The sequence below is a fragment of the Epinephelus moara genome, chromosome 24 (assembly GCF_006386435.1).
Source record: "Epinephelus moara isolate mb chromosome 24, YSFRI_EMoa_1.0, whole genome shotgun sequence".
Taxonomy (NCBI): Eukaryota; Metazoa; Chordata; class Actinopteri; order Perciformes; family Serranidae; genus Epinephelus; species Epinephelus moara.
In genome coordinates this window covers 18,494,934-18,508,749 of record NC_065529.1, presented here as the reverse complement: position 1 = coordinate 18,508,749, position 13,816 = coordinate 18,494,934, and the positions used below count along the sequence as shown (strand labels likewise).

The following is a 13,816-nucleotide window of genomic DNA, read 5'->3' as shown; positions in this document are numbered from 1 at the left end:
GCTTCTATTTGTGCCACTTTTAGGGTTTGTGCTGTCACTGCTCTCTATTAAGAAGATATTCTGGGTGGTGGGTTGCTGTAATTCACATTCAGATGATGGAAGATGCAGGAGACACTACAGAATAACTATTGGTTTCCATTATTTGGCTTTATGTGTCATCACATTAGTAGGACATTACCATTTAAGTAAATCACTCTTGTGTAGTGTTCTGATCAGGCTCTAATAATGTTCCTACAATGGCTAATAAACAATTTAAAGCTGAGCCGTTTGCCACTGCAACATCTTAGTTGCCAGGCCAGGACATCCATCTTCTCAAAAGAACGAAGAAAATGGCTCACTACTTACTTTCATTGATTTGATCTCATGTTTCATAAACAGATTTAATTGATAAAGCACTTTTTATCTTTAGTCCCCATTCTAGCCTCCTCTGTGATACAGTCAAATGTTAAAAAAAAAAAGAGAGAGAGAGTAAATATCTTTCCAACAGTTTCATCACGCTATTCCCTGCAGAGGAAACATGTGCATGGCCATCTATTAGTGAATGAATGTACTCAAAAGGTAGTCATGCAGCTCACGCTCTCCTGACTTTGGGCTTGTGTTGTGCAACCATGTGAATATTTCTCAGACAAGGAAGAGCACATAGAGCGATCTACTGGGATAAGCTGCCCTGTGGCAAAGTGCAAAATTGCCACAGCTTTCTTAAGACTATGATGAGCAACAAGCAACAAAAATCAGTACTTAGACTGCAGGGAATAAGAAACACACAACACAAAAAATATGACAAGACATTTGCCTCCTTTTTGAGGGAAATCAAAATTCACTACAGCTTCTCTGTTTTTCCTCCCTTATTTCCCCTTACTAATATTTAAAGCTTACTTGCCGTATCAGAACCTACTGCCCTAGCTTGGATTACACTGGAATGACAACAGGACTTGGGGTCGAACCTTAATATCAGTTTAGTAACAACCAAAATCTGTCTATAGCATTGAGAATCAAAAAATGTCAAGTGTTGAAAATTGGCATCGAACGCTAGTCAGATTCTTGTTATCTTATCTTATTCCATGATCAGATATCTCCTAATCTATACTGTGATTTTTTTAACTTTTGATGGCATGATTTCCCAACAAAGTTCTTTATTTATAAGACTGAATTGCCACGATGTAGGGCTGGGTGATATGGCTTAAAAATATTGCAATGTTTTTAGGCTATATCATGACACATTATATATATCTTGATATTTTGAAATCTCCTCAAAACTACTGTTGACTACTAAAATACAAAATTATTAAATGAACTACAATCACAGTTAAGTTAAATTAAGTAGTTACTGTCATAATAGAGTACTATTATAATAAAAGTAAAAAAAACTGTTACGATAAAATCAAAGTACTGTAATAATGAAGCTAAATTATGCATTGTTATAATTAGATAAATAAAAGTTGTAGTTCCGCTGCACCTTCAAATGTGAGGATTTATTCACTGTGAGCTGGAAACACTAACAGCTAGGGGTGTAACGATACATCGATCCACATCGATACATCGATTCATTGATTAACGATCCGATTATATCGATGCAAAATTAAAACATCGATCCATATCATCATCTTAAAGATACACATTTATTTTGAAATTCACATAGCACGTCTGTGTCACCATTTCTGGGCAAGTGCGCCTCCACTCAAACAACAAACAGAGCTCAGAAATAAAATGGTCAAATCATATTCTAGTTGTTTTTGTGAGTTGATGCAAATGATTGTGTTAGATGGGCATATGATATCGCGTCATATCGATCGCAGGCTCCTGAATCGAATCGAATTGAATCAAAATCGTATCGTGACAGACTTTGTGATATCGGCAAACATCGTATCGTCATCCAAACAAATCGATATAATATCATATCGTGATGAAGCTGGTGATTTACACCCCTACTAACAGCCCTCCAGTTCATATATAAATAGTATCTGCAAGTCCCACTGCTGCTCCATGGTCACAATTCCAACTAAATAGTCACAGTCTGGAGCCGTGCAGATACAAAAACACAAGCTTCGTCTGCTCACACTATCATTAAACTTATTACGGTAAACTGTGACTGTGGCGCAGTTAAATGTGATGATTTTTTCACTGTTGGCTGGAAACAAATGAACAGCTCTCCAGTCTATACATTTCTAACATTTGCAAGTCGCGGTGGTGCTCCATGGTCACAAAATACGACTAAATATTTGCAGTCTGGTGCCCTGCAGATGAGGCACACTGTTTGCCTGCTCACACCCTATTGCTCCGGTGAAAGCCGCCTAAAAAAATCAATACCAGTTTAAGCATATGCTATATTTGGAATACTTTCAGTGCTTAACCTTACACACTAAGTGATCACGGCTGTGGTAGACCATAGGGGTGAGTCTGTATACACGTTTACACGTGTTTGAGATCATAAACGGTTATGAAAAATTAGTACACAGAAAACATTTTTTTAGGGGGGGTGGGGGTGATACTAATTGTTGACTAACTGTGATAGACTGAATATGACAAGAAATGGTGTGAGACAGGGTTTGGCAACAGGTCAGTAGCCTACATGCTCCGTTCTATTAAAACGGCACGTTCGTTAAGGGGGTCATAAGCCAGTGGGCTACAGTGAGTACCAGGCCATCAAATCACAGCATCCATGGTGAGAGGACACGGAATTGTTTGCGCTTTTACGCACGGGTCAGTGAAGTGGCGCACATGACTCGTGCTACCAAAGGACGGATGAGCCACGTATCTCGGTGCCGCTTAAAAACAGAGTAAATAACTGCCAGACCAATCGATAATGAGGATGTAATTGGTTGCAGCCCTAACTGGTAATGGCAATTTTATCTATAGAGTACATTTCATTACATGTAAACTTAAAGTGCTTTACACCGAAAGACAACATATAGAGGACAACACAAGAACATACGTCAACTCTGATCTTATAATCTGGCCTAATCTTTAATATTCTCAAATCAAATCATGTAAAACAACATATTGAACTTTGAAACCTTTCTTATTTTGTGTGCCAAAGTCAGTATCATTGAGCAGAACCCGATGCTTAATGTGCATGCGAGTGGTGAGCCCGACCAGCTAATGAAGACAGTTGCTTCTCTGCCTGTGGCCAACTGCAGACCTCATAGGAGTGCAATCACACAGTTGTGAAAGGGCTGGGCTGTTCCCATGCCATTTCATTCACACAGTGAAAGGAACACTTATAGGTAGAATATAAAGGAAGTCCAATTACATCTCCATGACAACCAAAGGCCAAGACGTAAGATCAATGCAAGGTAGTCATTTAATATGGAGAGTTCCCACCCAAGTCTGTGGATTTCACTTATGCTTTTGTATTTACCTGTGACCCGAGGTGAAGTAATAAGTATCTTTTCCGACTGCACGGACATGAATTAATGAATAGCTCAAGACGAAGACAGGTTTTACAAAAGGGATCTCTCGGGGGAAGAAAATACTTTACTCTGAGACTGGAATCCTTAATGGCTGCAGCTGTTTCCTCAGTTTATTATGTGTTGTTTGATCTAGATTTAGCAGAATCCCAATGTGGCCAAACAAATACAACTACTATCACTGTGGGAATCCTCTGTGTTTAGTATTATTCTTCAAATCAACAAATCTTATTAATAATTCAAAGGGGATGCCCCTCGGCAAATGAGTGAGCTGGAAAACCAACAGACACAAACCCCACAAGCCTTGCTGACATGACACCAGCAGCGGTGGTTAAGGGGACTTTACCATTCATGCAGAGAAATATTTCCCTCTGGCTTTCTACAAGGCATCCTGCTTCTCTAGCCGCTGCAGCACTAGATAATGCTTGTCTGTCTGTCTCCATTCATGGCATATTAATACTGTTTCTATGTCTTGAGAGCGGGTGGGGGGGGGTCCGGGGCAACAGGAATACTGTGAATGCTTCTCTTCACGGGAGACTGAAGTAGGCCTAACCCAGGGCCGCTAGGACTCTTGCTCCCAAACAGACCACAGATTATATGTCCCCAGTGCCACATACAACAGCCACAATCCTCTGGACTTCCCTTTCTGAGGGATACTACTCCCTGCTGGTGTGGTTTGTGTTCCTGTTGGCTTCATTCACGGGCTGGTGAGTTGATGAAAAGACGAAGAGAAGCCGGGGATTACTATTCTGGCTAATCATACGGGCAAGAGTGACCGCTGTGTCTGTTATTAAGCCTGTAATGATGATTTGGTTCCATCAGGCTGGAAGGAGCACGAAAACTCACTTGTTTGAATGAGTGAAAGTGGTGAGTCAGTGAAGCTCTGCTCTGTGTCTGCGTCGTTGTGGGGTTTCTCACAGAGCATGCCAGGGGCCTCTCAAGCTTTCCCACATTGGACACAGAGAGGATGTGGAGGCGCAAAGCATGGCCTCCCCACAGAAGCCACTGTGACCTTGAAGCGTGGTGTGGGGCCAAGCGGCCAGCTTAAGGGCCACAACGAAACCTGATTCACTGTCACTTCTGCCATTTGAAACTGAACACCAAAACTGATTCAACATCCAGCACGCAGCTAAGGCTAGAGATTTAACTTTAATACTTTTTGGTACTGACCAAAATGTGTGTGTAGCACCAACTGCCAAAAAGTTCAAGTTGGGCTGCACAATATATTGTTTCTTTACTGTCATTGTGACGTCGACTTGCATGATAAAGACATCTTGAAAAACTGCAATGCTGCACTCAGGGATTTTTGGAGTTAGCTGAAAGAGAGTATAAGTAGAAAACTACACTTAAAAATGTAACTATCATTCTTTTTTTTTTATTGGTGCCTTTTGTGTTCAGTTCAATGTTCAGTTTGTTCAATTACATAATGTTGGGAATAATTTAGTCTGAGTGGGTGGAAGTTCGCTGCAAAGATCAGCCTCTCATTGGGCAGAACGAGCCACCCGCTGAAAGTCCAGCCCTACCACCTCCGGTTGCAGTTTTCAACACGTCCTTTACTAACTTTAGCGGTGTTTGATCTTGCGGGGATGTAGCCATTTTTCTGCCATGGTTCCCGTCCTGTCGGCGATATTTTTGTGGGCGTGTTACACCAAAACCTGTTTCCCCCCGGCAATATTTTTGCAAGCGCACCGTTGCTGTGGCACCGCCAAGAACAATTGTGATTGGTTGAAAAAAATACAAGCAGTCGGGACGTTTTTTTCTCCAATCTTAAAGTGAGAGTCGGCCCAGCCAGACCTTTCTTTTCTTGAGAAAGGTCTGGTGAGCGAGACTAGGAATAATTTCCTTTCATATTTTCAATTCAACAAGCAATTTGTTGAAGCAGTATACTGAAAACAGCAGCGAGGCAGAAGTGAGTACACTTTAGTATGTGTTCATTTATGTAATGTTATCGTGATATTCAACAACATTATCTCAGATCACATATATTCCTCACATCCTGCAGCACAGGTCTCTGCCTGGTCAGACTCCTCATCTTGTCGACTATTCTTTGATCAATGCCTGATTGTGACAGTTACAGACATGTAGAGCTGCTGGTGGTTAGACCACATTTAACATTAAAGAAATCTGCTTCCTTTGTTCACCAAAAAGTGAATTTAGTTACAAAAACCTAAGTGTAAAGGATTAAAAAAGTTAAAAAAAAAAAAGTCCTTAAGTAATGAAAGTGACACTGTAAAAATACTGTTACAAGAAAGAAATTCTGTTTTAGAAATTATTACTTGAGTAAAAATACAAAGGTATTCTGTACAAGATCAGTGGTGTACTGGAGGGTATACTCAGGTATATGGGGTATACCCACTTCTATTTCTATCCAGTTACAGTATACCCACCTATCAGCTAAAACGTCGTTGTAATATATAGGAGAGTATGCCCACTTCCTCATCGGTAACCTACCTATGTACCTAGCAGTACACCCACCTCTTCAACTACCACTACACCACTGTACAAGATGTACTTAAAGTATAAGAACTCAAAGTACTGAATACAGAATAATGTGTGTTTCCTACTTTATATTATATTACTGAATGACTGTGAGAGATTTATTCAGGTGTGAGTAGCATTTTGCTGTTACAGTTGGCTGTTTAATACACTGTTGGGTGGATCATTTTATAACAATAGGCCCAAATATCACAATACTTTTGACCAATTACCTTGATATCGATACTGTGACGATACTGGTGACTTTTTACTGGTGCGTTCACAAAATATTTATTTCACAATGAGAATGTTTTGATAAATAATCATTGGTAATTTGGATGTAATGACTCAGTGGGTAAAGGTGAGTAACAGAGCAGCTAGGACAGTTTGGTAGGTTCACATATTTACATCATTTTTACTGTATTGCACCCTTTAAAACCAGGAAAACACAACACTTAGATTATTAGATATTAGAATATCCTAAATTTAAGACAATATCTAGTCACATTCCACTGATCTATTGCCCAGCCCTACTTCAGATGTTTTTAAATAAGTTCTTAACTTGTAAAATAAGTATCTAATACCTGACAAATGATGTGGTGGAGTAAAAGGTACAGTAATTACTTTTGAAATGTAGTAGAGTACAAGTATAAAGTGGCAATAAGAGTGAGTAAGTAAGTAGTAAAGTGCTTGAGTAAATGTACTTTGATACATTCGCCTACTAACATCGAAACATTTCCAACAATACATGCAGCAGCAAAACAGAAAGGTGGCGCTGCTTAACAGCTTTGCATCACTTTCTGTCTTTGTTTTGGTCATTTAGGTTCTCTAACAGAGGCCCCTTTTACACGGCCCCCTCAAGGCGGGAGTCTGTGTAGGTCTGTGTAAACAGAACAACCGGCGGGACGGGACCACAGACAAGATGGGTGTGACGTTTTGACAACATGTTATGCATGATCCACTGTGGGAGACTGAATAAAAAAACAGCTTATAGTTGTTAGCAGCTAACTCAAAGAAGAAGAACAGAAGCTAAAAATGTCCGCAAATTGGGAAAACATTAAGGTGACGAGATCAGCCACCTATAACAGGGACAGGAAAATGATTGTTATTGCCATTATAAAGTGCTGCCCGATACATTTGTTATATGTCACACTAGAGGCCATGTTACAGGTCACGCCCGTCCTGTCCTGTTTTGCCTCTGTGATGCTGGCATGCTGTCTAAAACCAAACACTGAATGGCATGATGCCACCGTTGTTTGGGTCTGTGTAAAACTACAGAGACAGCATAAAGAAGGGACTTTGTGCACAATCTCTGTGTAAAAAGGACTAATGGGAACCCAGAGTCATGGTCCTCATATCTGAAGTGACCATCCTGCTGCGCTCGTTCCCTCCTCTTCCTCTGGAAGATAAGAAGCCTATCCAAGATGAAGAGACAATCATCTGAGACTTCACTTCACAGCAGTGTCATGACATCCCTTCTCTAAAAACCCGTTTTCCTCCACGCCCATCTGTAGGTGGTGCATTCAAAGACTACTCAGGCTTGCTAACATGCTCTTTGGACATTTTTTCACAGCAGGGCAAGAAAGGTCTTGCCGGCTTGAAGGCCAATGCCAAGGGCAAATCTAAATATTTATAACTGCAGCTCTCAGCTGGTTTTGAATCCGACCTAAATTTGACCTCGGCTATGAAGGCATTGTTTAAAAAGGGACATCAAAGTTTTTTCTCTGTGAGGAAGAACTGACTAGTGGACAATAACATGATGTGATTGAAAGTGTTGTTTTACTCATAATTTCTGCTTTTCATTAACAAAATGACACAAAAATTCCCACAAAACAGGGAATGCTGGACACATTAACATGGCTGTCTAAGTTGATTAGATGTACTGTGTAGCAATTAAAGAATTTATGTACCTCTAGTTACAGTATCGCCCAGCCTAGTGTAATCCTCTATGTGTAGGAGTGGTAATACACTGTTTCAGCCAAACTCAGCTCCCCCTCACCCACAACTCCACATTAAGGGCCATTATCCCACCTTATGGTGACAGCAACCCAGGAATAAGGAGGTAGCAGCCAAATTCTGAAAGACCTGGATGGCACATGAGTTTACAAGATCACAAGAGACTTCTCGCACATCCAAAATACTTCTTGAATACAAAATCCCACCCAGTCTTTGAAGTCCACTGCAAAGAAATACACTCCTATGAATATCCATGGCAGCCATGGGGAACCAGAAACATCAATCATCCCACATCAGGAGGATGTAAAACAAAGATTTACTCAATAATCTGAGGGGATTACATAATTACTACTCCGGAACTACAGAAGGACAGAACAAAGCTGGGTGACTCTGGATGAAGTCTTCCAAGTAAGGCAAGATAATGCATTTAGGAATGTTAAGTCATCACACAGGTTTATTTCCTGTATTGTGAAATAAATGTCACTGAGATCAAATGACATTTCACCTTATACCAGGCTCTGTAACGCCTCACAATCCTCTAAATGCAGTTGTGTTTATCCTGTTAGAGGCAGAATTACAGTGCTCTTCCACAGAAAATACGTAGGCCCACAGGTGGAAACAAAAATATACCTCCCGCCCCACCCAAAGAGCCAACTCATTATATTGTGTCAGCACCCTGAAATTGTGAAATTTCACAACACGGAGGTAATTTCACAGATCCCACCCATCGAAACTTCACGCAAAGTTCCAACACGGCGATTTCAAGCTATACTTTATTCTTATTTTTAGAAACTAGGCCAATCATGAAAAGTGTGGCGTGAGGATCACTCAAGTTCCTGTGCTGAAACCCTTTCAGGATCCCAACACAGAAATAACTCCCTTTTCTTAAAATAGGTTGAAGAAGATATGGACAGAGCGAGCAAGATGATAACAGCTCTGCCTTTTTTTCCCCTCACACAGTCTGACTTTCCTGAGCTGGGGCTGTTTGACAACCATGGTTCAACAGCATTTTGAGAGAACGTGTCCAGGCCTGACAAACAGAGGTCAGGTAGGCCTGCTGGTGCACAAAGAGGAGTCATATAAGTTTGCAGGAGGTGCAACTTAAGTTTTTTGCACTTGGATGGTCCGAACATGACATGGCGACCTCGGTGAGGTGGAAAGCGTGCTGTGAAAAGGCACAGAGGTATGGTGGATATGTGCTGCAGCTCCGGAACAGACGTGATGAGTCAAGCTCCAGGCAGACATAGCAAAGGCTTTGTCAGATATGTCAGAGCCATGCCTCCTCATTCCTGATGATGCTTCTCCCTGCTTCCTTGTAGTTGATATTTCTCTCAAATTGGGCAGCAACTATTGTATTAAAGCCTATTTTTTAATCTAATCGTAAACATTTCCATGACAAAACCAAGCCATTAAAGGAGCAGTGTGTAAGATTTAGGGGGATTCAGTGGCATCTAGCTGTTAGGAGTGCAGACTGCAACCAGCTGAAACTTCTCCTATAGTTAGGATTCCTTCAGTGTTCAGGAGAGTTTTACTAGAAGCCGAATTATCCGCAGAGGTCTCTTCCTCTCCAGAACAAATGGACCAGGTAATAAAAACTGCTAAAAACACAGAATAAAGCAGTTTCACATTACAAAAAAGTGTTTCTCCAATGCTGTTTGACACGTCCCAGGGGGGCAGCTAGCCTAGCACCTGCTAATTTATGCTCACCTTTTTTCTCTGACAACTTCAGCTCCAAATGTTCAGGAGGTTTTTACCTGGAGCTTAATTATCTGCAAAGGTCTCTTCCTCTGCAAAACAAACCGACCTGGTGATTTACACCAGTAAAAACACTGACTAAACAGTTTCACGTTACAAATCAGTGTTTCTCTGATGCTGTTTGCCACATCCCAGAGGGGCGGCTAGCCAAGCACCAATTTGAGCCCACCTTTATTCTCTGATAACTTAAAATCTAGACGTTCAGGAGGTTTTTACCGGGAGCCGAATTGTCCGCAGAGGTCTTTTACTCACCAAAACTAACAAACCCAGTGAATTAAACTGGTAAAAACACTGAACAAAGCAGTTTCACGTTATAAATCAGTGTTTCTCCAATGCTGTTTGCCACGTCCCAGAGGGGCAAATGGCCCAGCACTAATGTGAGCCCACTTTTATTATATATATTGATATCTTAGATCCAGATGTTCAGAGGTCTCTTCCTCTCTAAAACTAACAAACCCACTGAATTAAACCTGTAACACTGAATAAAGTAGTTTAACGCTTTAAAAATCATTGTTTCTCCAATGCTCTCGTCCTGAAGGGGCTGATGCAATAATGTGAATGGCCCTTTTTAGTGCCAGTGTTTGGTCTGTCCTTTAGGGCTACTGTAGATTTACAGCCTGGTGGACTCTGTGGACAAGGACCTGCTCCCTATACAGATATAAACAGCTCAATCTAAAGTGACGAAAGCATATAGATTCCTATGTTCATATGATTATACACTGAAGAAAACATACTTCTGCCAATGTATCCCCATAAACCCTACACACTGGACCTTTAAAGGAGTAATCCTGGTCCTGATGAGTATGTGTAATCATAACTTGCAGTGGAAGTTAAAGTAATGCATTAAAAAACTATAAAAAAAAAAAAAACTCAACACCCACCAGATTGAAATAGTATGCTCGGTTACACCCAACGTTCACAAAACAGGAGAAAATTAATCATTAGAAAAAAAACTTTGGGAGAGGTTGTAAAGGGGAATGCACTCTTGTGAGACTCCATGTCAGAGTGCAGGAGAAGAAACACAAAGCAGCCGCTGTGATTTGACAGAGCATACATGTTAATGTTGGGGCGACCTAATTCCTGTTGTGGGTCGCGTGAAGCCCCCCTGCTCCTCCACCCACCCACCCAGTCATCCAGCCAGCTCCCCACCCTCTGTGAACGTGTAATAACAAAGCGTTGATCAATAAAGTGTACTTTCCAGTGAGGCAGCCCAGACCTGGACCCCCTCTTTGTTCCACTGCCAGCTCAACAGCATCCGAGCTGGATCAACAACAGCCTCTGACTTCTAAAATGTTGTCGCACTCATCTGTAAGCCCCCTTTTCTTGAGAGCCCCCTTCGCCAAAAAAATTCCCTCCCTGCCTCCGAGCTACTTCTGAAATGTTGAAGCGTTACAGCAACTATTAAACGCAACCCTGCTCCCTGCACAAACCCGGGCTTCACTCCGTGACACAGGTACCCTGTACTGTGTCCCGCACGGCTCAATGTGGGGGACAAAGTGCTTGTTTGTGGGTGACACAATGTTACAGCGAGAGGAAACATGCTGCTACAGCGACATTGTAACAAGTGTGACTCGGGCTTTGCGCAACAAAAACAAGAAAACTCACCACAACTCCTGTAGCGCCCAGAGGAAACCTGAGGTGGGGTGGGGGGGAGAGAAACCAGAGCCAAGCAGGAATTTATCCTCTCCTTCTCTTCCACGTTTTTCAACCCCGGCCCCTGTCTCCACACCCCAGGAACCGAGAGTGTGAGCGGGGTGGGGGGACCTGGGTGATAGCAGAGGAGGGAAGCACGATCTGGGACACACAGCCAACACTTCACAGTCAGTTTAGCTGCTAAATCCAGGCGAGGACGGCACCCCCGCTTAAAATCCTCGATTCGTCCTAACTTATCGTCCCGTCCGAGTGTACTTTCTTGGCCTTCCTGGGTGTTAAATCCCACGGTTTATCCGCTGTATCCGGGCGCGTCGGCCGACTATTCTAGTCCGCCATGTTGTGTGTCTGTCTGCATAGGAAGAATGGGAAGCGAGCAGCAAATTCCCAGGCCAGGCCCCGTCTCTTCTCCACACTGTTTCTGCACAGCCCGCAGCGACACCTGCTGGCTGAGCTGGAGCCTGCACGGTGCAGCCTGAGGCACACAGTCACTGCAGCGGGCAGGAGGACCACTGCTTCATACACTCGAGCTATAAGGGACTGTTCTTCACTTGTCAGAGGAGGGGTGTGACTTGTTTTTTTTTTTGTTTTTTTTTATCTCGACCCTACCCAAAGCTACAGATATTTTTCCGGGAGCCTGTCTGAGCGATTGAGGGAAAATGCACGACCCTCCCTCCACTATAAATAAGCATTAACCATTTTTCTTCTAGGCTATATTGAGCGTCTGAAATTGACTTGACTCACCAGCCAAGCATATTTTTTACCGGCCAAAATAATAATTTGCCTTTTATTATGTCACATAGTACATTTCATTGGGATAATAAGGTATCATGGTGAATACAAGCTTGAAGGTGCAGTGGTTAGCATTATCGCCTCACAGCAAAAGGGTTCCTGGTTTGAACCCAGCAATTCTTTGGAGTTTGCATGTTCCCCTCGTGTCAGCATGGGTTTTCTCTGGGTACTCCGGCTTCCTCCCACAGTCCAAACACATGCAAATAAGGTTAATTGGTGACTCTAAATTGTCCATAGGTGTGAATGTGAGTGTGAATGGTTGTCTGTCTCTATGTGTCAGCCCTGCGATAGTCTGGTGACCTGTCCGGGGTGTACCCTGTCTCTTGCTAATGTCAGCTGGGATAGGCTCCAGCCACCCCACGACCCCTAACAGGATAAGCGGTTACAGAAAATTAATGAATGAATGTTGTATACAAACTTAAAGTACAGGTCAAGCAAAATCTCAAGCAAAATGATTTTAATATATTTACCAACTCATCACCACAGCCTCTGCATGTGAATAAGTTCCTTCTGGTAAGCAGTGATGCAGTGTGTATGTCTTGGGCTTTTATTGTGAAAGGTAAGAACAGAAGCAGCATTGACAGTGTGGGAGGCAATAAAAAGTTTGCCATCTTGGTTTAGACTACAGAGCCTCCTTGTTATTTTATTACCATCATAAGTATGGGGGCAACTTATAACCCTCAGCTACACTTTAGCCTAATGGAATCTAGCAGCAGTCCGATGTTTAATGATATTCTAGCAGATCAGCTGATGTACCATACTTTAAACAATGCTGCAAAGCTAGGAGCATTCACAATGATCAGGTTGTGGTACCATTAAGACACGCATAAAAATATATCTGCAGTGTGTGTATCTGTGAAACTCCAACACACACCTAAATATCCCCAAGACACAGTAGAGACTCTCAGCATAGATTTTTATTACATGACTATTTTGGTACAAACATTTTCCCGCCAGTGTGGCAGGTAGCACTCTGAGATTTACCCGCCAATGGGATAATCTACCTGCATTTGGTGCTTGGCAGGTGTTAATGTCGGACTTTGTCTATATTCAAACCAGACTAAAGCACTGGAGCCAATGCAACGAGGAGACAGCACAGTATGACAGTTTTTACAGTTTTGTGCTATAATAACAGAGGGTATTTATAATTAACACAAAATACAGCTATTTAAAGTTGTATGTCCTTTCCCTAATCCAAAATAGAAAAACAAAGTCTCTCCCTTGTGCTTGAAAAAATATCATACCTCCCCCATTTTGCACCATCCCCTACTCCCTCATAAGTAATGAACAGTCCATAATAATGAAGAGTAAAGTAAACTTACTCAACTACTGTACATAAGTAAACTTTATAGTTGCACTTCTTTCAGTTTTTCCATTTTATGCAACTTTATACTTCTACTTCATGTCATCTCAGAGGCAAATATTTTACTTCTTACTCCACTACATTTTTTGACAGCTTTAGTTAATAGTTTCAGATAATTAACACAAAATATGATCAGCAAATAAATTCTGACGTATTTTTATGGATAAAGATAAGACTTTACTGATCCCCTGGTGGAGTTCACAAACTACCCAGCAGTACAGTGGTGTGAAAAAGTGTTTGCCCCCTTCCTGATTTCTTACTTTTTTGCATGTTTTCCACACTTAAATGTTTCAGATCATCAAACAAATTTAAACATTAGTCAAAGATAACACAAGTAAACACAAAATGCAATTTTTAAATGAAGGGTTTTATTAATGAGGAAGAAAAAAATCCAAAGCTACATGGCCCTGTGTGAAAA

At 41.7% G+C, this 13,816-nt stretch overlaps 1 protein-coding gene across 1 annotated transcript in view; it reads right to left on the bottom strand.

Annotated features, from left to right (window-relative positions):
- ptpra (protein tyrosine phosphatase receptor type A) overlaps positions 1-11,625 on the bottom strand; it is a 40,215-nt gene extending 28,590 nt beyond the window's left edge. Inside the window, exon 1 of the mRNA XM_050038480.1 lies at positions 11,199-11,625. The gene's annotated coding sequence lies outside the window, so the exon portion shown is untranslated. The remainder of the gene's footprint in view (positions 1-11,198) is intronic.
- Between the last annotated feature and the right edge of the window lie 2,191 nt (positions 11,626-13,816).